Source organism: Mixophyes fleayi, chromosome 8 (genome assembly GCF_038048845.1).
Source record: "Mixophyes fleayi isolate aMixFle1 chromosome 8, aMixFle1.hap1, whole genome shotgun sequence".
Taxonomy (NCBI): Eukaryota; Metazoa; Chordata; class Amphibia; order Anura; family Limnodynastidae; genus Mixophyes; species Mixophyes fleayi.
The window spans coordinates 120975092-121001902 of NC_134409.1; the positions used below are offsets into that span (position 1 = coordinate 120975092).

General features: G+C 41.3%; 1 protein-coding gene and 1 long non-coding RNA gene across 4 annotated transcripts in view; one reads left to right on the plus strand and one right to left on the minus strand.

Annotated features, from left to right (window-relative positions):
- Positions 1–26811, plus strand: part of PTPRG (protein tyrosine phosphatase receptor type G) — a 393194-nt gene that overhangs the window by 38419 nt on the left and 327964 nt on the right. The gene's annotated exons all lie outside the window — the stretch shown is intronic.
- Positions 11210–26811, minus strand: part of LOC142099654 (uncharacterized) — a 33769-nt gene continuing 18167 nt past the window's right edge. Inside the window, exon 4 of the long non-coding RNA XR_012678588.1 lies at positions 11210–11294. This is a non-coding gene — a long non-coding RNA (uncharacterized LOC142099654). The remainder of the gene's footprint in view (positions 11295–26811) is intronic.

The following is a 26811-nucleotide window of genomic DNA, read 5'->3' on the forward strand; positions in this document are numbered from 1 at the left end:
CACTAATTACCATTTATACAGTTGAAAGAAGCAGAGGATAATATTTGTATTTTGTTCATTTAAGTTATTGTTGGCTTAACTTCACATTGCTATTTATTTGCTTAAAGTTTACCTATTGCCCATTTTTTGCACTTTTATAAAAACTGGTTCACATGTAAGGTTGTAGCACTTCAATTTATTTTTTACTTTAATTTTCTAAACTTTATTTGAACAATGACAATTAACAACGGTTTGTTATGGGCTATATTATATATTTCTGCAGGGTGGAACACTTTCAAATTGACAAATGTCCTTCTATAAGGATGGAAGGGCTGATTTCCTGAGTCCATACAAACAGTTGGATAGGACTGTGGCAGCAGGTGGTTCTACCCTTTTAATGCTACACACACAATTCTGGAACATATAGTTCTTTTGAATGCGTGACATATTTGGGATGGTATTGAATCGGAAAATGATTGCTGACGGTGAGCATGCAGTTTACAGGCATTAGACAGATTAGTAGTTTTTAGAATTTAAAAAAAATAAATCTGGCTAAGTGGTTAGCACTAATGTCTCACAGCACTGGGGTCATGAGTTCAATTCCCGACCATGGCCTTACTCTTTGTGGAGTTTGTATGATCTCCCTGTGTTTGTATGGGTTTCCTCCGGGTGCTCCAGTTTCCTCCCACACTCCAAAAATATACTAGTAAGTTAATTGGCTGTTATCAAAAATTGACCCTAGTCTCTCTTTCTCTCTGTGTGTATGTTAGGGAATTTAGACTGTAAGCTCTAATGGGGCAGGAACCGATGTGAATGAGTTTTTTGTATAGCGCTGCGGAATCAGTGGCACTATATAAATAAATGGTGATGATGATCTACTGATGTTGCCTATAGCAACCTATCAGATTCTAGCTTTCATTTATTTAGTACCTTCTACAAAATGATAGCTAGAATCTGATTGGTTGCTATAGGCAACATCCCCACTTTTTCAAACCCGCAGCTTAGTAAATCTAGCCCCTAGAATCTAATTCGGTAGATAGTCCTTCCCAAGTTTGAGTTATCGTCGGCTTTTGAGACCCATATGCAATCATGTTTTAAAGAAATGCCTTTTGGCCCCACGTGAGCCGATGACAGAGTGCCGAGTTCTAAATTGGACAGATCCGGCTACTTGGTACTAAAGACAAGTGACCACATGACCATGAGATCCCGTGTGGGCAGATGATCATTCACATCAGCAAACGGCAGTCATCTGACGACCATTTTTTAAGGCATGGATGAAAATAACACAATTCATTTTGATCAGATATTTTTCGGGATGCCAATTGTTTTACGACAACACATACAGGAATTTCAGACTCGTTAGCCAATAGCACTACATCTGCATTGCTCCTAATCTAGAACATTATTTTAGCACCTATGAAGCCTCCCCTTGCACCGTTCTTGGAATGTCTGGAATATGTATGGTGTACTGTCATGTACACTCTGCTCTGCTTAAAAGAAGTTCTAATTGATAAAAGTCTAACGACTTAATTAAAAAGAATTGCTTAATCTTCTGTAATGAGACAAGATTAGATAATTACAAAGAACGAGGTTGAACTAAGACATATTTTTGACATCTGTTAATATTTTTCTCTGCCTGTGTTGTAAATGTTGAAGTCGTTCCCAAGCATTTTTCTGCCGGCTTTTTGCAGTTACCAAGGTGGGAATTAAGAACGGGAACTGATGAAGCGAAGTTAAGGTCCACGTTGGGTCTTTAGAATCCGTTTTACAAGCAGGACGGAGAATACGCTGTTCTAGGGGTGGTGAACTCTTGCATGCCTTGTCTTGTGAAAGGGGAGGAATGGTGGTAATAAAAATGGATGCCCGCTAGATTACAGTGGTTGGCACACCATGAAGGCACATTTTTTTTTTTGTTTTGTTTATCAGGGTTGATGTGAATGTTGATTGCATTTGTGTCTTGAAGGTTAGCAGTGTGAAGGACATTTTGGGCATTATTCAAGGGCAGAATCAGCCTTTATGAACGCCTCCACTAGTGTTAAAGGGCAGTTGGCTTCTGATAAGGGCAACATTTCTGGCGAGCCCGTTTTTGGCTGGGTGCACACTATAGACGCTTTACAAGATTTACCTTCAGATCTGTCATAACCATCTGCTGATAGATCTCGACTCTGTAATCTCTATGGAGATCTGCCTACACTGCCGGTCCTGAGTGCGTACAGACTGCGGAGTTTGCTTGACATCGTTTTATGATGTGCTGTGAAACGATAATCGTTCATCGTTGGGGTGTACACACTATTGCCATATCGGGCCGAGCGGTCATGTATTGTGTGATCGGCGCGATAATCTGGGGAAAAGCCTGTAGCCTGTACCCAGCCTTAGGGCTAGATTTACTAAGCTGCGGGTTTGAAAAAGTGGGGATGTTGCCTATAGCAACCAATCAGATTCTAGCTTTCATTTATTTAGTACCTTCTACAAAATGATAGCTAGAATCTGATTGGTTGCTATAGGCAACATTTCCACTTTTTCAAACCCGCAGCTTAGTAAATCTAGCCCTTAGAGTCTGTAGTGTGACATACAGGTTGATGTGTGGCTCAGCAGAAACAGAAGCATAGTAGCATAGATGTCTGTTTTCATCTTCTTTGATCACCTTTGGTACTAAGATGTGTGATGAAATTAATTTAGTGTAAGACTTTGCCCAAACTTAAAGTTGCCTCTGTCTTTCTTTTTTTTTTTTTGTTCTTTTGTGTGTCTTTTGTTTTTGGGTTTTTTTTATTGTGTTTTTTTAAATATTTGTTTATTATTATTTATTATTATTATTAATTTTTATTTATAAGGCGCCACAAGGTGTCCGTAGCGCCATACAGGGACAAACAAACAAATTACAATACAATGGGAGACAGCACAGTACAGTAAACAGTAAGCACAGTAACTCAATAAGCTCAATGCACAGCTAGAGAGGGCGGGGAATGGGGAGGGAGGATCCGCAAACGACAGGGCCCAAGAAGGAGGGCGCGGAAGACAGGGAGACCCCCAGGGGGGAGGAGGGAGCGAGAGTGGACGTGGGGTGGAGGACCCTCGAGGAGGAGGGTTAAGTAGCTGGAGAGCAGAGTTAGAAGTGGTGGAAACAAGAGGAGAGGTGGCCCTGCTCAGAGGAGCGTACAATCTAAGGGGAGGGGTGGACAGACAGAGAGACGCAGGGGAGAGAGGGAGAGTAGGGGAACGGAGGCAGAAGATAAGGTAGGAAGTTAAGAGGGAGACAGAAAGGCTTTAAGAAAAAGGTGAGTTTTTAGGGCCCGTTTGAAACTGGACAGATTAGGGGAAGTTCTGATGGAGGGAGGGAGCTTGTTCCAGTGGAGGGGGGCAGCGCGGGCGAAGTCTTGGATACGTGCATGGGAGGAGGTTATAAGGGGATATATTATTAGTATGTATATTATATTATAAGTTATATTATTCTCTTACTAATGCAATGCCACTGGCTGCCAGGACTATTTTTCAATGTATGTTTGTTACTAACGTTTTATTAGCATTTTGCACTCACTCAGAGCCCCCTCCTATCCTTCCACAATAAACACACGTGGATACAACATGCACAAATGCTGGTAATGGATATGACGATGTTCGATATAATGGTTTCTAGTCTCAGCCCAGTTTACATGCACTAAAAACACTACTAAAGATGATGTAAAGCCAGTTACTAAGAGGCCTGAAAGAGCCGTACACAGCAGCTAATCATATCTCTTGCTCTGTTCAGCTAATTAGCCAGTCTCGTGTTACTTACCTGGGCTGCAGGAATTCTTTGGGCCAATTAGTGATAATACACTAGCTACCTTTTTTGTTTGTAACACAATGAAAAGTGTCATGTCATGGAGGGATGATAAAGGAGAGCTAGATAAAGATCCATAATATAGGGATATTTATTTCACAATGAGACTCCGGCAACATTCCTTTTTTTTTTTTCCCCGACATCAATGTTAATTACAGAAATAATAATCCCACCTTAATGTTAAAACGCAAACTATAACTATATTGTTGATCTTATTTCATTTAATCCATTTTGACGTTTTTTTTTTTTTTTATTATTTTTTTAGTGCTCAGCAGAATTGTAGCTAAAACAAATATATATATGAGTGTTTATTTTGGGTTTCTGATCCTTTCCGAAATGTGTGCTTTTGTCTTGCTCCACCCTGGTTCCTAGACAAAACAGCCAGGGGATATTAAGTTAATCAGGAAATGTGGTAAATAAAACAATACCGTCACTTTTCATAGCACAGTGGCCCATGTCATCGGGGGAAGTCTAGGAGACTGTTCTACTCGAACGTCTTGCTTTAGTTTTCTAATCCTCGCACTCCTTGCATTCCGAGGACGAAGGGTGGAGTATGGTTTGTGTCCATAAAGTCTGCATGACTTGGTTTTGTGCTGCTAACTAGCAGGATTGCTGCCAAAACTGGATTAGAGCAGGCATGGACAATGTAATATAGAATTAACAGGCCAGTGGGTCAAATTTAGGAGCCAACAGGATCTTTAGGGTGCCAGAGAAGACCTGCATTTAATCACCTAGGGCCTGATTCATTAAGGAACTTAAACTGAGAAGTTTCTTATTTAAATCTCCTGGACAAAACCATGTTACATTGTAAGGGTTGCAAATTAGTATTCTGTTTTGCACAGAAGTAAAATACTGACTTTTCATGTAGCACACAAATACTTGATAGCTTATTTGTACACTGAAATTTTAGTTGATATTTGTGTGCTACATGAAAAAACAGTCAGTATTTAACTTATATTCTCAGTTACAGGATTTTTTCCGGGCTGCTCCCACTTTGTGAAATTCCCTCCCACGCACAATAAGACTTTCCTCTAGTCTTCAAACCTTCAAGCGTTCACTGAAAACCCACCTCTTCAGACAAGGTTATGATATTTCTCAACCACCATCTTAATTCCCTAGATTACCCTATTACCATCCTCTACACAGCTAACGAAAGACAACAACCCTCTGACCAACATTGCAACACACACAGCCCACTCAATACTTTTACCTTTGCGTTCAAGCTGGTCCAGTGTGCAATATGATGTAGCACATGCCCTTGTGTTTGAAACTCCCATTGCCCCATAGATGGTAAGCTTGCGAGCAGGGTTCTCTTACCTCTCTGTCTGTATGTATTACCCAGTATTGTCTTATTAATGTTTGTTCCCAAATGTAAAGCGCTACGGAATATGCTGGCGCTATATAAATAAATGATGATGACGATTATGTGCAAAACAGAATACTAATTTTCACCCCTTGCATTGTAACATGGTTTTGTCCAGGAGACTTAAATAAGAAACTTCTTAATTTAAGTTCCTTAATGAATCAGGCCCCTAATCAGGAGTGATTCCCTAAAAGTTAAACTTTTCTTATGCTTTTGACCTGTTCCTGCCACCCTGAGATATTCATAAGTTTTCAGATTGAAAATATACAAAAAAAAATTTCCGTTCTAATTTCACTTCTAAAAAAGATCTTTTGATGGATAGAAAACACCGACTTGACCACCGCAAAATGTCAACTAGAAATATCTTGTTTTTATTTTCAATGTGAAAGTTCTTCCGAGTTCTTCCCAGGGCCACGAAATTCACACAAATGATTTAGGATGTGAAGATCTGAGCTGACTTGGGTCACACAAGATATATTTTTGCTCTCTGTGTAGTGCTTAGCGGTTTACAAAGCAACTCCTAACCTTCACAAAATAAAATGTACAGTATTTGATTATATAGTTCAGAGACGGGTTTTGGTTTTTTGAAAAGGTCTTTACTGGCAGAGAGTTATAATATTGCTGTCCGAGAGAAAATGACATTTTATAAATGCTGCCAGTTATACTTTCACATTTTGTGTTATTTACTTTTGTATGGCTGTAGTTTTTTTTTCCCTTTTTTAGTTTTGTTTATGGGGATTATATTTTCGGTGGATGTTAGGGAGGGTCATCATGGCATGTAACTGGTCAGAGTTAAATTGAACTTATTATTATATTACTGTGAGGTCTATATAATAATTTTTTGCTATTTTTCATTTTGAGGTTTCTGGAAATAAGATTTGTTCACTGCAGTTCGTAGTGAGGGTTCGTAAGAATACAGAGGTTAGAGAGAGCTTTGAGTCTTATACTCCAGGAGCCAAAAGAATGTTCTACAAACCTGTATTATAGTGAAATTCTATAGATCTCAATGAATTCATGTCTGTTTGACCCTTTGTCGACTTCCAGTCTGCATCTCAGACTTGTATTGAGTGGCATGCCACATGGAAATTCAATTTCAAACACCTAATACTGTCAAGTCACTTTTTATATTCTTCTATAAACTTTTTTTTTTATTTTAGTTTTAGTGACCCTTTTAAATGGCTTTTATAGTGAAATGTTAACCCTATCCGTTCCATTGTGGGTACAGCTGTCCACAGAGGTGAGTGAATCTTGGGGATATATTTACTAAACTGTGGGTTTGAGAAAGTGGAGATGTTGCCTATAGTAACCAATCAGATTCTAGCTGTCATTTTGTAGAACGTACTAAATAAATTATAGCTAGAATCTGATTGGTTGCTATAGGCAATATCTCCACTTTTTCAAACCCACAGTTTAGTAAATATACCCCTTTGGCTGAGTGGATTTTAATTTGCTTCCATATGACACGTCCCATACACGGAGCATGGCTGTCGCTTAAAGCCTGGGAGTCTTAAGGAAATGGCCAAGAACCATTACTTGCGGTTTCTGACCAGAGGATCGCTGTACACGACGCTCACATAAGGGCTATATATAGCTTAGTGTGAAGGCGGGGACATCACATTGATTACAGGAAATCCTGTGACATCATTGGGGATTTCCCTGTGGGTGGGGAAGCCCATTGAGCTGCAAGAGAGATCTGTCTGCAATGTTGCCTTCCTGTCGGCACCAATAGATCCAGCATACAAATGGCTCGAACAGTGGCTGACATGTCCTCTGCTCTCAGATACAGTTTGTACTGAATCTAGATCTGTGCTGACAAAATTTGGAAGACCAGAGACAGAGTGTTAAAGAGAAACAAATAAGAAATAGCTGTGTTTGCGTGGGTTTCCTCCGGGTGCTCTGGTTTCCTCCCACACTCCAAAAACACACTAGTAGGTTAATTGGCTGCTATCAAAATTGACCCTAGTGTGTCTCTCCCTCTTCCTCTCTGTGAATGAGTTCTCTGTACAGTGGCGCTATATAAATAAATGGTGATGATGATGGTTTCTAAGCTTTATATCCCCATAATATCTCACACGAAATTTAAACAAAAACGATAACAGTAAAGTCCTGTAAGTTGAGAGGTGGGGCCTCCATGGCTCAGACTTGTTTAACTACACAGATACTCGATCGGATTGAGATTTGGGAAATTTTAAAGGCCACGTCCACTCCTTCACCACCCCAAACCATTCCTGAACAATTTTTGCAGTGTGGCAGGGCGTATTATCCTGCTGAGAGAGGCCACTATTGGAGAACACCATTGCCATGAAGGTGTGTACTTGGTCTGTAACAATGTTTAGGTAGGTGGTACGTGTAAGTAACATCAACATGAATGTCAGGACCCAAGGTTTCCCTGCAGAACATTGCCCAGAGCATCACACTGCCTCCACCAGCTTGCCTTAAATGACGCACACGCACCTGGCCGTCCACATGATGTAAATTAAACCGTGATTATTCAGACCAGGCCACCTTCTTCCATTATTCCATGGTCCAGTTTTGTGCTCACGTGCCCGTTAAGAACCAACTGTTCACGTACGAACAAGATAATCAATGTTCTATATAGCCCTCGATGGTGCGCGTACAATCGATATTTCTGTTTTGCTGCTTGTCGTTATGAAGGTACTTTTGAACTGCAGTCGGCCAGTAAGTCTGTGCGGGCAACTATTTGACGTGTTTGAGCAAATATTCATGAACTGTTAGCGGTATTTTCCAGACAGTTTATTTGTAGCAATTTAAATGGTCCCCTATGAGAACTGTTGGATTCACTTTGCATTTCTGCGCTGCATTCATAATGTCCTTTTGGCGGTCTGCAGATACGTTACAAACGTTTACCACTTCACCTAAACTATCCTACAAGAGCAACAATCAATAGCTGAATAAGTGGCCGTTACGGCCGGTTCTTGGCACATAGTTTAGTGCACTTTCATATGAGTGAGTTTTTCGGCTCTTGGTCACTTCATAGAGAATGGCAACATTTAACTGTAAGTAACAGTGGTTGGAAGAGTTATCACCATGGCAACAGCAGTAATCAATAGAGAAAACCTTCATAATTAATTGACAATAGACTTAGACTAATAGATGTATAATTACATGCTGGGTACAGCCACATGTATCAAAGTGGTGATATTGAAGACATTTAAAACCCATTATAAAAACCTTTATAAATCCATGTACCTATTCTGACTCTTGGCAATAATGTGGGAAAATGATGAATACAGTAAACCCCATGTATCATTCTTCTCCTCTCCTTGGTTTAGCAACATGTGCCTGAAATTGAAAGCAGATTGTCATTGTCCATATTTTAAACAATGACTGTAAACAAGTTGTTCAATCGATTTTAGTATGTATGATTTATTTTCTGGAAACTCTTGAACTGTTTGTGAGGTCTCCCCAATATAAATCTGCACCACGGTGATGTTTTATTACAAATGTTGTTGACAAAGTGGCCCTTAATCGTTGAGCGCGCATCAGATTGAAAAAGTACTCCATTTAGATGTACCCAAAACCTCCTTGGGTGTCTCTTTACTGCCAACTCTCCAGCCAGAGATTCTCTACCATGGTGGGAGGACAACTCTGAACGGTTTTGTTTTTTGGGCATGACCCGGGCAAAGGACGGAGTATCCCAAATAGTATCTGCACAAATGGAATTGTTGCCGGTTTCACAGCCGACATTGGGTAGATCCGTGACAGGCAACCGGCTATATGTGACCTACCTCTAACCTCCTAATCTCGGTAATACCCGATAATTGTGCCAATAACACGATAAATGACCGTTCTGTCCGATATCGCATTAGTGTGTGCGCTCCAACGATCATGTTTTATCGTAACAAAGCACATCGTATCGTTTGAGTTTATAAACTGACTAAAAATCACTATGAACGATGTCCGAATAATGTGGAAATAAGTGCACACTCACGGCCAGCAGTGTAGACAGATCTTCATAGAGTTTACAGAGTCCCGATCTTTTCAGCCAATGGTTATGACAGATGAAGAACTCAGATCTGAAGGTGAAACGTGTACAGTGTGTACACACGATTGAGCATGCTGATCGGGACGTTCAGTCGTTGGTAAAATCGTTAACGGTATCTCATCTGGAGAAGTATTCTGTGGTGTGTACCCAGGCTTAATGCTGGACCAGGCACAATGCAGCACAGCAGAGCAGTTTCCATCAGTCAACCGCATGTTGTTTTTAATGTGCCACATGCGTTAATGGAACCAAAAATAGACCACATCTCTGCAGCACCCCGGTGCGTTACGTGGGCTGCCTAAAATCCCATACTTTTGTTTTAATGACGTAAGCAGGAATCGCACAACTCTTTGCACCACATCTTCTCCCTCCTTGGGGAGACTGTACATCCCTCATCCTGTAGCCCCGTCTGCTACGTGGCCCCCTGCGTTGATGCCGTGGAGGTCTCGTGCTGCAGATGTTGGCTATTCTGTTTCATAACCTGCTGAGCTTCACCTGCGGCCCGGGCGTATTCGGTAGGAGCTTGTGCTGTGGGTTAAGCTCAGTGAGGTGTACAGCAGACAGTAAGAGCTGGTCCGGCAGGGCATAAAACAGTTTAAAAGGACCTATGGGACATAAAGCGGGAAGGTGATAGGGGCCACAGGGGAAAGCTTTGAGGGTCACAGGTTGCCTACGGACCCCTGCATGACTATTGCATGTAGGACCTACCTTCTTAACAAAGAGTAGAAACAGTAAATGGTAACAACTGTTTTTATAGAAGTAACAAAAATAATTGTGCTTTGGAGCATTTTGGGGTGCAGATAAAAAAATGTGATATTTCTATACCATACTTGCCAACTTTTTAAATCTGTACTCCAGGAGATCGGAGTACAGATCATGTGACGGAGGGTAGGAGGGGGCGTGACAGTCATTATGTCACTATAGCCCCGCCCCCACCATAATATACACAACCTCACGGTATTGAATAGAGGGGGGTGGGACTTAATGATGTGATTCAATGTGGCTTTTGGGTAACTCAGAAGCGACATTGCTATTCAATGTCATGAATTTAGGTATTTTACAGGGTCCGGGAGGTTTGTCTACACTTCCAGGAGTCCAGGAGGACTCCCCGAAATTTGGGAGCCTCTCGGAAATTCCGGGAGAGTAGGCAAGTATGTTCTATACACCGTAAGCCCCCTTTTTCCAACCAAACTGCGCACTTAAACCTGGTCAGTTACTCTACTTGAACCCACTGCTGTCTGAGACAGCGGCTTGTAGAAACGTTGGGAAGTTTTGCTATGTTACCGTAATTATCAGCTCCTTATCTAAAGTAAACAATTAAGATTTTTTTTATATGGGTGTTTATATTTAGAACATTCTGAGTAACCAGAAGATTATTATGTAGCAATATATAATGCTGATGGGTTATCTTCTCTGCTGGTAAGATAATATTTCACTGTCCCTGCATTATCAAAACTCCTTACAACAGCTAAAAATCTGTTTAATCTTTCAAAAAAAAAAAAAAAAAAATTACCTGAAAGCTGGCAATATTTAAGATACAACACGATTCTCATAGATTTAAGTGTTAATATTTTTTTGCTAAATATTTTGTTTTCTTTGCAATCTTCGAATCATTAAAGTTGAAAACAACAAACTGTGAATTGTGGAATTTAAGTAATATATTCAAATATTTTTGGCCAAGTTTTATTAAAAATGTTCTTTTTACTAATTTTCCTTTCCACTTTCGAGAAGATTTGTTCCGTCACCTGTTCCGTCACCTGCCGTGCAAAAGTGTTAATTGTTCCTTGGCTTTATTAAATATGTGGAGCTTCGGCTTAATCTGTGTTGAAACAATTTCTCACAGACCTAAATTATATTCACGATGAAAGTAAAATAATATGTCCTTGAGAGATAAAAGAACGTTAAGTGTATAAGGGGGAGCTTACAAATACCAGTGGCGTCTCATAATTGAAAATATATAGCGCTGAAATAGCTTTGGAGTTTAGGCATGTGCAGGATCAAAGAGCAGCTCTTAAGGTAGTAGATCTCTCCTCGTTCTCCAAGGGCCCCATCTTTAAAAAAAAAGTTCCTCTGCTCCTTGAAGCAGAAGGTCCATCAATGGCACTATTTCTTTGTTCTCAATTTAATATCTGTAATAACGTAAAACAATACATTTAATCAAAGAAAGGCAGCGATCTGTAATAATATATCGGCAGGCATTTTAAACAAGTGTTACAAGCTATAACCCCAAAAATCTGACAATGAAGCTGAGCACACAGCAATACCATTTCTGTTCTCACCAAAGATTAAAAGTCCCAATGAGCACGCCAATTTGTACATACGCACCTACGCAATTTACCGTCAGATCTGTGATCTTCTTCATCTCTCATAGCCTCTCATTGCCTCACAGCGCTGGGGTCATGAGTTCAATTCCTGACTATGGCCTTATCGGTGTGGAGTTTGTATGTTCTCCATGTGTTTGCGTGGGTTTCCTCCGGGTGCTCCGGTTTCCTCCCACACTCCAAAAACATACTAGTAGGTTGATTGGCTGTCATCAAAAGTTTGACCCTAGTCTCTCTCTATCTCTGTCTGTGTGTATGTTAGGGAATTTAGATTGTAAGCTCCAAGGGGGCAGGGACTGATGTGAATGAGTTCTCTGTACAGCGCTGCGGAATCAGTGGCGCTAGATAAATAAATGATGATGATGATGACAGTCTGCTGAAAAGATCGCGACTCTGTACACTCTACAGATATCTGCCTACACTGCTGGTCGTGAGTGCGTTCTTACTTCCATATTTGCCCGACATTGTTCCATCGTTGACCGTGATTTTTTTAGGAAGCTTATAAAACATATACAATGTGTTTTGCTATAAAACATGATTGTGGGAGCGTCGTGAACAAACGGACGTGAATGGGTGGAGTTATTTGTACCAGCAAGGAGTGTTTAAGAAAAAAGTGGTTAAGGCTGATAATTGGGCACATCTCTAGAAATATATACTTTACACTGCTTCTATATATCCCTGCCGTTCTTTGGCTGGTATCACATGGGTGTATGAGAACCTATAGAGCGTTCTGGTTGCAGACGCCCTCTGTGCCGCGCTCCCTGTGTGTCTAAGAAACCTCATTTCCAAGACTGTGTTATCGCCACAGACGCTTTAGAATGATGCAGTTTTCTGGCTGCTGATTGGTTAAACCAAGCATTGTAGGGTTTGCCATGAAGATGTGGAAACTGAGTCCCTCTCTGGCAACTAATTGATATCGGCTACAAATCTTATTGATAAACGCAGCTATGCTTTTGCAATTGGAGTTGCTGCACTTTAATGTTTTTTAAAGTAACATGACTGTATTAAAGCAGAAAAAACCATACACATAGTACAGATATCTGGAATCTGCCTTCTATACTAGAATCGCTGATTGAAACTATGGAAAGAAATGCTGCACTTTCTAACACAATCGAGCACTGTCACTTGTACTTGTAGGGCATTGTGATTTGTAGGGGGTTCCAGAGCAGGATGTGTGTTTTATGTAATGTTTGATACTGTCTACAGGAACGGTAAGGCATTAGAAATCGGGGATTATGAATACTTTGGTATAATGCAGAGGTGGCATCCACGATGTCAAAACCGTGCACTTTCCCCTGAAATTGGCTAATTAGAAATGGTTATTGTGAAATAAATCCAGGCACAAGTGTGGTTTATAGTGCCCCACTATGTGGACGTCCATATGATAACTAGTTGCCGTACTTGTTCTACGCCCCTCCTCCCTCCACCTAAGGGATAGCTTTCTAAACCAGTGTTGGCTAACCTGTGACGCTCCAGATGTTGTGAAACTACAAGTCCCAACATACTCTTCCAGCAATAAGCTGCTATATATTGGCAAGGAATGCTGGGAATTGTAGTTTTACAACACCTGGAGTGTCGCAGGTTAGCCAACACTGTCCTAAACCAAGAATCTCTCCCTGATAAACTCCTATTTGAACTGAACTCTATTGCTCATGGAATGGGTAAAGCTTGTATTCTGCTCAAACCCTGGATATATCATCTGGATCAGTGTTACCCTTTTAATTAAATCCTTTGTAATCCTTCACACACTATCACTAAATGTCACTCTGTGTATGTAATACCCTCTAGCGTGACGTAGAAAGCTGCACTGACTAAACTACTGCTGCGAGAGGGGGCTTAAAGCCAGTATCGCCTAGAATATAATACATGGCTCCGCGTTTCTTGACGGCACCATTACCCCATAAAATTGGAACCTCCCTTGATCAAATCACAAGGCTTTCCGGGGGATACAGTTGTAGTAACTGTACAAAATAGTGTTCTGTATCACATTCCATGCAAGGGCGGCGTTGGTGGTGCCACATCGGAGCTTTTCCCACTTCAGAAGCGCTTGTGCCAAATTGTTATTGCAATGTTTTGACATCTTACAGCTTGTAATGAGCACTTAACACTACATGACCAGGCCTGCTCAAGTATAATGTATATAAATTGGAGAGCATTTCTATTGAACACTTGTCCAAGATGCTACTGTCGGTGTTTTAAAAACTGCTCCAGCGATTAAAGAACTTATATTACGTTCTCTGTGATTTCTCATTGGTATTCAATTTGGAGTGATTTAGACGCTGCACTTTAAACGTGGAGTTGAAAGCACCTGTGTGACCCCCACCCTTAATGAGCCCAGAATTTGTTTTAATGTTTGTTGTCCAATGGTTTGGATACAGGACAGGGGCTGTTTGGCAGCCTATTTCAGTTTCACAGTCACCATGTGTAGGGTGGGGTGCAAATGTTACACAGTGCACCTCTTTCTCAAGCCCTGGTTAGCTGAGGGGCATGGGTGGAAATAACCAGGGGGTCCCTGCACATGCAGGTGTCTCTTTGTAGTTAGCGAGACACCTGTGATGTCACTTTGTGGTGCAGTGCAATAAGAGTCACAATAATGTGGGCGCCAGACCATCTCTATGACAAACTGAACTCTTTATTTACACTCCTCTTCCTCCAGCACGATAATCATAATGGTTGCAACAATATAAAAATATATACAGCGCCTTACTCTCTCTAGCACAGATCTTAATGAGCAATATGAATACGGTTACAAGTACATCTTCTTGCTCCAACCTGCACACATCTTACACTGCTGGTGTTGTCACAGTACATACCAGGTTCTCCTGGTCACAGTAGTTCCACAACTACTCACAGTTCAGCCTCGGTTTCCAGTACACACCTGCAGGAATCACAGGGTAACTTACCTCCAGCACACACTTATAGCTCTGACCCGCTTTCTGTGTAGCTCACAGCTCTGCAAGCAGGAGTGAAATCCCTTTGGCTATAACACCCTTCACTAGTGTTCTCTATACCCCTCTATGGGTTTACCACAACTGCCTCTCTTTGCTACAACCCTCTCTCCAGGGGTCTCTGCTCTGGGGACTCTCTCCCTATTCAGGGCACACATTCCTTGCCCTGGCGCAGTCACCGCTCTTGCGCTCTCAGGCAATGCCGGGGGAGCCTGGGAGGTCCCCAGCTTCTCACATCAACTCTCTCCTCTCTCTCTCTCATCTCTCTGTCCTTCCTACTTTCTCCTCCTCTTCCCCCCCCCCTTTTTTTTTTAGAGCCCCTCATTTTCCCAGTCACTAGCAGACTGGGCTGCATTGTCACCATAGCAACCCATCTAAGTCACTGGGTGCATGGTTCCTTAAACCGCCACTAGGGGGCGTTACACTATTTTGCCAACGTCAAAGTCCCGATCAGCATGCCGCTTCATGTGTACACACTATACACGTTGTACAAGATTTACCTTCAGACCTGTGCTCTTCATCTGTCATAACCATTAGCTGAAAAGATTGTGACTCTATGGAGATCTGCCTACACTGCTGGTTGTGAGTGCCTACACACTGCAGGATTTGCCCGATATCGTATTATTAAAACAAATCATCAATGTATTTTGGTATGATAAAACATGATCGTTGGAGCGTACAGCGTGCACACTAATGCAATATCTGGCCTAACGGCCGTCCATAGTGAGATTGGCACAATAATCGGGTGAAAAGCCCTGTAGTGCGTACTGAGCCTTAGACAACTGCCTAGTTGGCTTACCCTTGAGCTGGCTCTTATCACACTATATAGACTATAAATGATGGAGAGAGCAGATTTGTCTTCTCCCACCTCTCGGTTATTATGCAGTGTGGAAATACTTTCCTCTACCTCTGATTGTATCAGGAACTGTATGAATCCTTGTTTTACTCTCCCACGGCATAGTTGCTTCTCTTTTCCGATACCTTTGTGTATAATTTAGAAATTGATATAGCTATATAATTGTTATATATATATCTTTGATGGCATTAAGGTAATGTATTTTGAGTTGTGCATTCCAGCTTTAAGGTTTTTCTGTCTGTAAATTCTATGCCGTTGCCTTTCCGATTTCATTAAGACCATCTCCAGCTGATTCACTAATTCTATTGGGATCATATTCCTGGATGCTGAGCGCTGGCAGAACCATAACAATTCTCACCTTGCCATGAATGCATTGTCACTTTATATTAACGTTCCATTGTGATGTGTGCATTTTACCAATTGACATCTCCAGATTGCTGTTGACGTTTTCTAGGCTGTAGATATGTTTTTATGCAGTGAAATTATTTGTATTAGTTGGTGGCATGTGTTCACATGCTTTATTATACTGCTGTTACTGTCTTATGTTTTATAATTTCGCAGAGCAGAAATACAGCAAAAAATGTGCAGTGGGAAAAAAACAAATATTCAACTTTGGTCCATGCAAAGAATTTCATAAGGAAGTGACCCAAAATTTTAAGGTCACCTTTTTCCTTGATTAATTTCCTTTCAGGGAATGTTTACCAGTAATCGCTTTGTAGATTTTGCCTTTGTACCTGTTTTATTCAACAATTTTGAATAGTGGTAAAATCATAATGTTTCAGACACATTTATCCCTACCCTATCATCATCATCATCAGTTATTTATATAGCGCCACTAATTCCGCAGCACTGTACAGAGAACTCATTCACATCAGTCCCTGACCCCTTGGAGCTTACAGTCTAAATTCCCTAACATATACACAGAGAGAGAGAGAGAGAGAAAAGGATCAATTTGATAGCAGCCAATTAATCTACCAGTATGTTTTTTGGAGTGTGGGAGGAAACCGGAGCACCCATAGGAAACCCACGCAAACACAGAGAGAACATACCCTATGTAGATTCTGGTGAAGTGATTGGAACCTGTGATACAGGATGATTATTATTAACATGATCATGTAAAATTTAAAGGGCCACCAACTCCTAAGATTGAAAGTTTGATGTTGGGGGCAGACGCAGGATTTCCAGGGAGGGGTGTCCACGCCACGCTGCCAGTGGGCATGAGCAGTATGCATGGGGGCATGTCTATAATTTTAGACAGTGCTGGGCTGCTCTCCAACTCTTCCTATCCCCATCATATACACAGGCAATTCATATCCCCACCATATACACTGGGCAAGCCACCTCAACCATACAGTGCTCCAGGCTGGGAGGGGGGTTTACAGGCACCAGGAAACCCCCATGGCTGCACCCCTGCAGTGTAACACATAAAATAGAAAGAGTACATGAATAAAGGTTAACATGGCATTCAACAGCAGTTATTAGTGCTCAACTGCCCCTACCAAATTATCAGGCATGTTACACTAAAAAGTTACCCACAACAACAAAAATAAACATCAATGTAAAGTACAGAATTGGTCCAATTAATAAATGAATAAAGTGTTGTTCTGAAACATATGCTGGATATGTAATGCTCATGTATTATAAGTTTTCTTGAAAATAAATAATTTGCACGTCATTGTGTCCAGGTGACCCTTTTTGCTGAGCCCCGCCCCCACATGCCCACCTCCCCCTCCATCTCCCAGATCACTGGATCACTACTTTACATGTAACATTTCATTATTGTATTTATAGAAATAGTAGTCATTGTATTGAAAGAAAGATGTTTGACATTGTACAGAACCTTTTCTGCTACCTTCAAGAAATCTATTCTCAATTTTTACTTCTTTTAGGCTAAAGGATTTGTGTAAACCTGAGACAGATTTTATTTATATACTGCACTAGGGATGTACCAAGCTATCGCTACTAATAGTGTCTATGCACCTCTATCCTTTCCGCCTTGACATGCTGTTTTCTTGCAACTGATTATTTCTACACCTTGGACACTTGCAACAGGACATCAGTCACACAGGACCCGTCTGCTCCCGGCCATGATCAATCTCAAATATACGGAACTTTGATACTCCTCCAAATCTTTCACATAGTTTTGACGTTCCGTGGGTCTTTAATTATAATTTGGTAACACTAATTATATATAATTAATATATATATATATATATATATATATATATATATATATATATATAATTTGTTTAGCCACGATATGCGATTTCAAACATAGTTGGAGGTCTTGTCATATCCTTGCAATGCAATATTTTTCAGCAGAAGTCTTTCCAGTGTATAAGTAAGGATGCTAGGAGGGAAATGTACATCTCTTATCTTTAAGTGGAATTAATATGTCTATCAAGTACCGCTTGACCTTTTAGACCACACTAATGAGTCGGACTGCGAATACTTAGGTGGATGTGGGCTAGGAGTAAGGCTGGGTACACACTGGAGAAAATTTCACCCGATGCGATACCGTAAACTAATTTGCCAATCACTGAAGATCACGATCAGCATGCCGATTCCTGTGTACACACTATACACGTTTTACAAGATTTACCTTCAGGTCTGTGCTCTTCATCTGTCATAACCAGAATTTGCCCGACATCGTTTTATCGTTTTATAGAGATTTTTAGTCAGTTTATAAAACAAAATCAAATGATACGATGTGCTTTGGAACGATAAAACATGATCGTTTGAGCTCACCGAGTTACTGTGCTTATTGTTTACTGTACTGTACTGTCTCCCATTGTATTGTAACTTTGTTTGTCCCTGTACGGCGCTACGGACACCTAGTGGCGCCCTATAAATTAAAATTAATAATAATAATAATAATCGTTGGAGCATATACACTAATAGAATATCTGACCTAACGATCGTTTATTGTGCGAGTGGCGCGATAATCGGGTGCAAAGCCTGTAGTGTTTACTTAGCCTCGAGCACAAACTCCAGTGAATGTATTGTGCGTTCTCTAAAGGTTTTTTTTTTCCCTTTTCATTTGTCGTTTGTTTGTTCATTACCTCCAGAGATCGTTTCCGTCCCTGTCTAACTCCCCTATGAGAAGTGCAGTATGCTGAATCCGGCTCCTCGTGCCTGCGTTACTGTACCATATCCTCAGCACAGTCTTCCCATCTAAAGTTGTCGCATCTTATTCGTCTCTCCTTATATCCCGCAGAATGTAGCTTAGTTCCTGCCTGTTACTTGTCAGCGGCGTTCAGCTACAATAATGCTTCTAGAATTCCCAAAGAGAGTGTGGAGGGGGGGATACAAATGAGATTTTACTGTATCCTAATCACTGCTAGTGTATGTAGGTGTATTGATTTCCAACCTTTGTGTGATTTAGGCTCCACAAATGACTGGGAACATTACGGAAGTTGTAATAAAAGAATTGTAAATTATAAGCAGCTGCCCAGGGTGTCAGTTTAATTCCTCACCCCATGCTCATTACAAAATGCTGTGCTCTGCAGGTATTGGCAGCAGCGAGAGATATGGACGCTTTAAAACACACAAATATTCGTAACTTGACATTTAAACATGAAACTTGTTCCCTTATTAGAATTTAGAGGACAAAAGGGGAGTTTGCAGGCACGGGAACAAAGGGGCTTAGGCCCTCAGTAGAGACAGTTTGTAAAATGTATTTTATTAGATTTAAATTTTTATTTGCAGAACTTTTTTTGTTTTTGTTTTTTATGTATTTTAATCTTTTATGTGTCTCCTGGTTAGTTAGTCTAATCTTATACGTTGCGTCTGCGAGTAACTGTAAGGTTTTTTTTGGGTTTTTTTTTTGCTTTTGTTTTTAAAATGGGTAAGGGGGCTTTCGCTGTATGCGAACCAGTTAGAGTGAAAAAGACTGTGGAACTTTTCACTCTGTTACTGGATTTTGTATCTATCGGACCATTATTGTAGGATGTAGTTCCTCCCCCTCTGAGACACTGAGATCCTCACACCATAGAATTCTAAACACCGCCAGTAAGCACAACTACTAGCGTTTTGCATTTGGAAAATGACCACACCCCTTTCGAAAGGGGCCATGACTGTCAGGAATGTCTTGCCTAAATTTTTGGACAGTTGGAATATATGCTCTAAGAGTGGATTGCTATATGGCTTTTATTTCATACTTACCAACTTTGGAAAGTTGGATTCCGGGAGCCATCCGGGGGAGGTGGGCGTGATGGGGCTCCAAAATGTGTGGCATTTTGGCCCCGCCCTATGACGTAATGATGCAACGGCGTCATTTTACAGCCAAACGCCACGATTCCTGGTGAATCGCGGCGTTTTGGACCTAATTCTTCCCACTTCACTAGGAAGTGGGCAGATCCGGGAGATTGCTGCACTATCCCGGAAGTCCGTGACACTCTGGCGAAATGCGGGCGTCTCCCGGACATTCCGGGAGAGTTGGCAAGTAATGTTTTATTTTACTTTTTTAGGAATGTAATTTTTGGGGATACAGCTGTTGTCTCTTCATTCCACCAAGATGTTAGCTTGAATTGGTGATAACTCTAATGAGTACCAAGACTTCAGAAACTCCGGCTAGTCATATGCAGTAAAGACGGAGCGGAAGAACAGGTATGGAGACAGGAGGGGAGGGGGCCCTGCTCATACGAGCTTAAATCCTAAGGGAGGGTAAACAGACCAGGCACAAGAGGAGCCAGTTGAGGAAAGAAGGGAGGACGAGCTAAAGGGAGGAGATGGGGGTTAAGTAGATGGTTGGTAGGCTTTGAGGAAGAGGTGAGTTTTGAGTGCACGTTTGAAGGACCACAGAGTAGGAGAGAGACGGATGGAACGAGGGAGGTCGTTACAGAGAAGGGGGCCTGCACGGGAAAAGTCTTGGATTCTGGAGTGGGAAGAGGTGATAAGGGTGGAGGAGAGGCGGCGGTCGTTGGCCGAGCGCAGGGAGCGGGCAGGTGTGTGAATGGAGAGGAGGTTAGAGATATAAGGGGCAGTAGAGTTGGAGAGAGCCTTGTAAGTGGTGGTGAGGAGTTTGAAAAGGATTCTGTAGGGGAAGGGGAGCCAGTGTAAGGCAAGGCAGAGAGGGGAGGCCGAGGAGGAGCGGCGCGAGAGGAAGATGAGTCTTGCGGCCGCATTGAGTATAGAGCGGAGGGGGAGAGACGGGAGTGGGGGAGGCCAGTGAGGAGGAGGTTACAATAATCGAGGCGGGAGATGATGAGTGCGTGGATGATAGTTTTGGTGGCATCCTGAGAGAGAAAAGGACGGATGCGGGCGATGTTGCGTAGTTGGAAGCGACAGGCTTGGGCAAGGGAATGAATGTGGGGGGCAAAAGAGAGAGAGGAGTTGAGGGTGACAGAGGAGATGGTGGTGTTGTTGACGACAATAGAGAGGTCATGGTGGGATGGGAGTCCGGGCGAAGGAAAGACAATGAGTTCAGTTTTAGAGATATTGATTTTGAGAAAGCGCTCGGACATCCAGGAAGAGATGGCGGAGAGGCAGTCTGATACCCGAGCGAGTAGGGTGGAGGAAAGATCAGGAGAGGAGATATAGAGTTGAATGTCGTCAGCATAAAGGTGATACTGAAGACCGAAGGAGGAGATGAGAGCACCAAGGGAGGAAGTGTAGAGCGAAAAGTAGACGGCCAAGAACTCCTACAGGAAGAGGGTAGGGGGAGGAGGAAGAACCAGATGTGGATACAGAGATGGAGCGATTAGCGAGGTATGAGGCGAACCAGGCATAGGCAGAACCAGAGAGGCCGAGAGAGAGAAGAGTTTGCAACAAGATGGGGTGGTCCACCCAGAGCAAAACTGATCCATAGTAAGCAGTTATGGGTACCAGCCTAGGTGTACCAGCGAGGGGGCACCCTAGCAGTGACAGTTACCCAGAAGGAATCTGGTACTGGATGCCGGTAAGGAGTCCAGTCGTGGCAGCATTTGTAAGCCCCTCCTATTATGGTGAGAGGGCAATATAACGAAAGAGAACAGCCTGTTCCCAGCAACAGAGAGTGTGCCATAGTCTTTATATTTCCATAGTTGGTGACTTCCAAATTTCTTTCACTATGACTTGATATATAGAGATATATATAATATTTATTTTTTGGACTGTTTTGAATGTAACTATTTGCTTCTTTGAATTAATGGTTTGATTCCTGTGGAGAAATTTCTCAGTGGATTATTGTATTTATTTTGCTTTCAGCAGAATATGGCGACTGTGAAGGTTTGTTGAAGGGCTGTAATGCAATGAGATGTATTTGATTAGTGCTCCCAAACGGTGCCAATACGGACATATGGCAGCAATTGATATATTCTGACAATAACAGTTATCATTTGTTCAGTCTTTGTGGTTCAGACCAGGGCACATCTGTCGTGATTCATTGACCTTCAAGGACTGTAAAACCTGAAAAGAATTCTTTCATTTAATTTCTCCTAAACGCCCAGCTCATCGCCGAGCGTTCCTCTCTGATTCCCTTCTTGGCCCGATTGTGATGAACGTCCTCAAAAGATATTGATCACTGGCGACTCATTAAGCCAGAATGGCGATCCCTGTTTTTTTTTTCTAGCTTTAATTGATGCATTTTGTTGCTCATGTGTAGAAAGTCCTATGTAATAATCCTTGGTGTTGTGCACTTAAATAACGATGACATTCTGTGTTTACCAACATGAGTATTTATTTATTCTTCGCTGTTTTATAAATGTTTACTGTTTTACCAGCATTTTTGTCATTCATTATTAACATTTTCTCTAGAAGTGAGTCGATAGCCGAATTTATAGAAGAGGGTTTAGAGATGGTATTCAAGGGGAACACACACAACCCCCAAAATTGATGATGCAGAACTATTTGTAGCCCTATGATCAGGGTGCTGTCAGCAGCACGGTGGCTTAGTGGTTAGCACTTCTGCCTCACAGCACTGGGGTCATGAGTTCAATTCCCGACCATGGCCTTATCTGTGTGGAGTTTGTATGTTCTCCCCGTGTTTGCGTGGGTTTCCTCCGGGTGCTCCCGTTTCCTCCCACACTCCAAAAACATACTGGTAGGTTAATTGGCTGCTATCAAATTGACCTGTGTGTGTGTGTGTGTGTGTATATGTTAGGGAATTTAGATTGTAAGCTACTATGGGGCAGGGACTGATGTGAGTGAGTTCTCTGTTCAGCGCTGCGGAATCAGTGGCGCTATATAAATAAATGGTGATGATGAATTTGAAATGGAGCTTTTATTACTTACAGTTAAATCTGATTGTGGGCAACCGTGCACTCTACAGTCACCCTTTCACCGAAACACCTTGGAAATGGGCTTTTCTGTGGACTGAACCAATATTCATCTTATCTATTCTCTCGAACAAATGGTGATCGCGCTGAGGTGTGACAAGCCTCATAGTTCAGTGAATCAATAGGTTGCATTCCCATAAATATTAGTTTACCTCACAAAATGGCTGCCTCCGCCGGGTGCGCTTGACGTGAGTGCACATTAAGCTTCATACCATGACCAATTCGTGGGATCATCCATTAATTCTAATTTCTTGTTCACTTTAAAGTGCAAATACATTTGGTAGCGGTGTTCTCGGATTATAAAGTAAAAGTCTCACATGGATGTACTGCAAGGATGAATCTTGTGTAAATTTCTGTTCAAAGTGAAACGTTCCGTCTTGTTTAATGTTGAGACATTTTGTATTATTCCCAGTGGAGCATCAAATAATATAAGCATAGAAAATGCATACAGTACGCTCAATCGCTGAAATATAGAATGTATTCATTTAGATTTATTTTATTAAGTTATTTATATAGTGTCTATATATAACCAGCACTTCACAGAGCATATTTAATCATTCACATCCGGCCCTGCCCCAGTGGAGCTTACAATCTACACAAACACATAGGGCTAGATTTACTAAGCTGCGGGTTTGAAAAAGTGGGGATGTTGCCTATAGCAACCAATCAGATTCTAGCTGTCATTTTGTAGAAAGCACTAAATAAATGAAAGCTAGAATCTGATTGGTTGCTATAGGCAACAATCCCCACTTTTTCAAACCCGCAGCTTAGTAAATCTAGCCCATAGAGTTTATTATAAGCCAAGTAACCGAAAATTTAGGTCGTTGGTGTCTGGGAGGAAACCCACTTGAATACAGAAAGAACATACAAACTCCACACAGATGGGAGCTCGGGTCGGTATGGAGCCTATGATCCCTGCGCTGTGAGACGGCAATGCTAACCACTGTGCAACCATGCTGCCTATATATTATATTATATTATATTATATACATTTTTTGTATTAGTTTCAAATAGGTTTACCAAGACTCCAGTGCATGAACTAGGTGCAAATGTGTTTATACGGATGATATTGCAGAATGCCGGTTTCCAAAAGTCACCATGCGTACCTTCTCGCAAACACACGCGTTGCATCACCAGAAGAGACACTATTTATTTTTCATGGCGGTGTTAAACCCCCACCCCCTGCAAAAAATTCCACTGTTGCGATTTGACTCTTTAACGTCCAAACAAATGTGGCTTTCATGCAGTTTTAGTGCACTCGTGAAACCCCCTAGAACTGCCAATGAATATTTAACCCCTCTGCATTATCTTTTTGTACACCGCTTCAGCGTATGATGGTGGTTCACACAGCTCTGCAGGCAGGAAGTGGTCTGATAAATTTTTAACATGTGTGTGGTCCCCATACTGTAGTCTGGCAACAAAGAGGCCTTTGACCAGCTTCTGCTCAGGGTCAACCAAAGGTTTCCACCCCCTGTTTAATGGCTCTCCAGCGATTTGTGAATTCTTCTGGTCAATATGTTTTGTGTCTCTTGCCTGCGCGATGGTCAAATGTCCTTGTTTACGGGAACTCCGAAGGGATTGGCCCCGCGGTCTTCTGTTTTCATGAGAAGGGAACAGTGTTGTGATGTCTGGAGATGTTCCATGGCATTTAACCTCTTAGTGATAACCTGCGATGATCTAATGGAACATTAAGATTTTATCATTTGCTGCAGCGAGAACAGCTGCGTGATTTAAGGATTATTACACAGCAGGGAGCTTTTTTTCCGCTTGATTATATCTGTCTAGGGTGCATTACAAGCTGGAAGTGTAGACAGTGCGCCATAGTGTCCAAACATTGCACAACCTGGATTAGTTTGTACAGGAAATGCATAATGCATGACTTGTACACAACCCGAGCTGCCGTATTTCCCCCACTAATATGAAGATTGACATTTTAAAGGCCAATATTGTGCTGCTGTATTGCTTTGTCTGTACCCAATACACTTGTGCCCTATTATATGTTGTATTAGATTCCTTTGCGAGAGAAAAGGCTATAGCAAGGTTTGTTTGTGTGCCGCGTCTTATCTACCACAGCAGCTGCTAAAATGTGTCGACACCATGCGTGACCCCGGTCACCGAAAATTTCTTGGTGGATGGTTGACGTGTGCGATCAGTTGGTGAAAAAAGGGAGAGATGATCATAAAAGGAATATAGCTTTTTAGGTTTATTTTATGAAATGACTTTTAAGACAAAATAGGAGTCGTACGATCAAAGTAACAATAAATAAAAAAAATATGTATGTGTGCACAGGTTTGGGGTCTATCCGGAACGATTAGGATTTGAGTTTTTCTGAAGAGTGTTTTACTGTTGTTTTTGGGGTCGGTTTAATGACCCGCCATATTTCATAATGAACACACGGTTATGTTTATGTGCGGATTACAGTAATAAAAACTTGACTTTTTTTGCTACTACCTCTATGAACGTGAGCACATCATTACGCTGTTGCTTCATGCAGAGATACAGCTCAGGAGCCAGGAATGAGGTGAAAACACACGATGTTTATTGTTGGAAGTACATCCTGATGGTGAAGTAATGAGCATGCAGGAAAATGCAGAAATAAATACCAGGTATATGGTTGATGCAGGTAAGCGGTGATATGGAGAGATCCCATGTAGCAGGTAAACCACAAGTACAGCAGGAAAGAAGCAACAGCAGCATGTAACAACAATAACCAGCAATGTATGCTGGGAGTGCCAGGTATAAGAAGGGACACAGCCAGGTGCATGGAATAATTAATGAGCAGGTTAACTTTTAGTACAATGAAGGAGCACAATAGCAGCACCTCTGGTAAATAGAGGTACTGCCACAATATAACAATAATAAAGTCCAAAAGGCAGGAGCTGTCAGGCAAAGCAGCCTGCAGTGCACAGGGCTTGCAGGCAGATCCTGACAGCCAGTAATTGAATCTGACTCTTGGCGCAGCATGCCTAAAATATATGAAAACGCATGTAGTAATTACCCGTTTTTTCTCACAATTCCCCTCTTCATTAAATTCTTTTAGTGGCCTGGAAAAGAGGTAGCCTCAGAGGGCAGAATCGGGCCTTTAGTTGGACATTCCCCCTAAAGTAACAAAACACTTCTTGCACGGTTGATTTGTGTGAAATGTAAAACTAAAACCATCTTTTGCATGTGTCCATGTGTGTAGTGGCTGTTGGGGATGGACCTGGATAATCAGACATCCTATGGCAGGTGTCCTAGGTGAACAAGTTTGGTTTCCAGTGATGCCAGTGTTTATTTTAAAACGCTAAATTAGACAGACATTTATCTACAGTTTGGGAAGTATTGTCAGTTCACTGCTGCTCTGCTTGATGCACACGGCAATGGAAGGTCCGTTTTCATGAAAATTCAACCTAGAACTAGGAGCCAATCTCACATGATTATTGGTGATGGAACTATTCTCTAATGAGTTGATGGGCTACTGTCTCATGCTTGGTTCACACCAGAGGTGGAGCTAGTGAGCTATGGGCCTCGGTGCAGGGAAGCGGGGAGGAGGGACCCACAGCTCACTTGTTCCCGTGCAGCGGGCCCCATTATCGCCATGGGCCCTGGTGCACTTCACCTGCTGCACCAATGGTATTTCCACCACTGGTTCACACCAATAAGTGGCTTCCTCCTGTGTGTATATGTGACCGATATGTAAGCATCAGTAGCGGTACACAAAACGTCATGTAATATATGTAGTGTATTATATGTAATATATGTAGTATAGTATATGTAGTATAGTATATGTAATATATGTAGTATAGTAAATGTAGTATATGTAGTATAGTATATGTAGTATATTATATGTAATATATGTAGTATAGTATATAGTATATGTAGTATAGTATATGTAGTATATTATATGTAATATATGTAGTATAGTATATGTAGTATAGTATATGTAGTATAGTATATGTAGTATATTATATGTAATATATGTAGTATAGTATATGTAGTATAGTATATGTAGTATAGTATATGTAGTATATTATATGTAATATATGTAGTATAGTATATGTAGTATAGTATATGTAGTATAGTATATGTAATATATGTAGTATAGTATATGTAGTGTAGTATATGTAGTGTAGTATATGTAGTGTAGTATATGTAGTGTAGTATAGTATATGTAGTATAGTATATGTAGTGTAGTATAGTATAGTATGTGTAGTATAGTATAGTATATGTAGTATATTATATGTAATATATGTAGTATAGTATATGTAGTATAGTATATGTAGTAT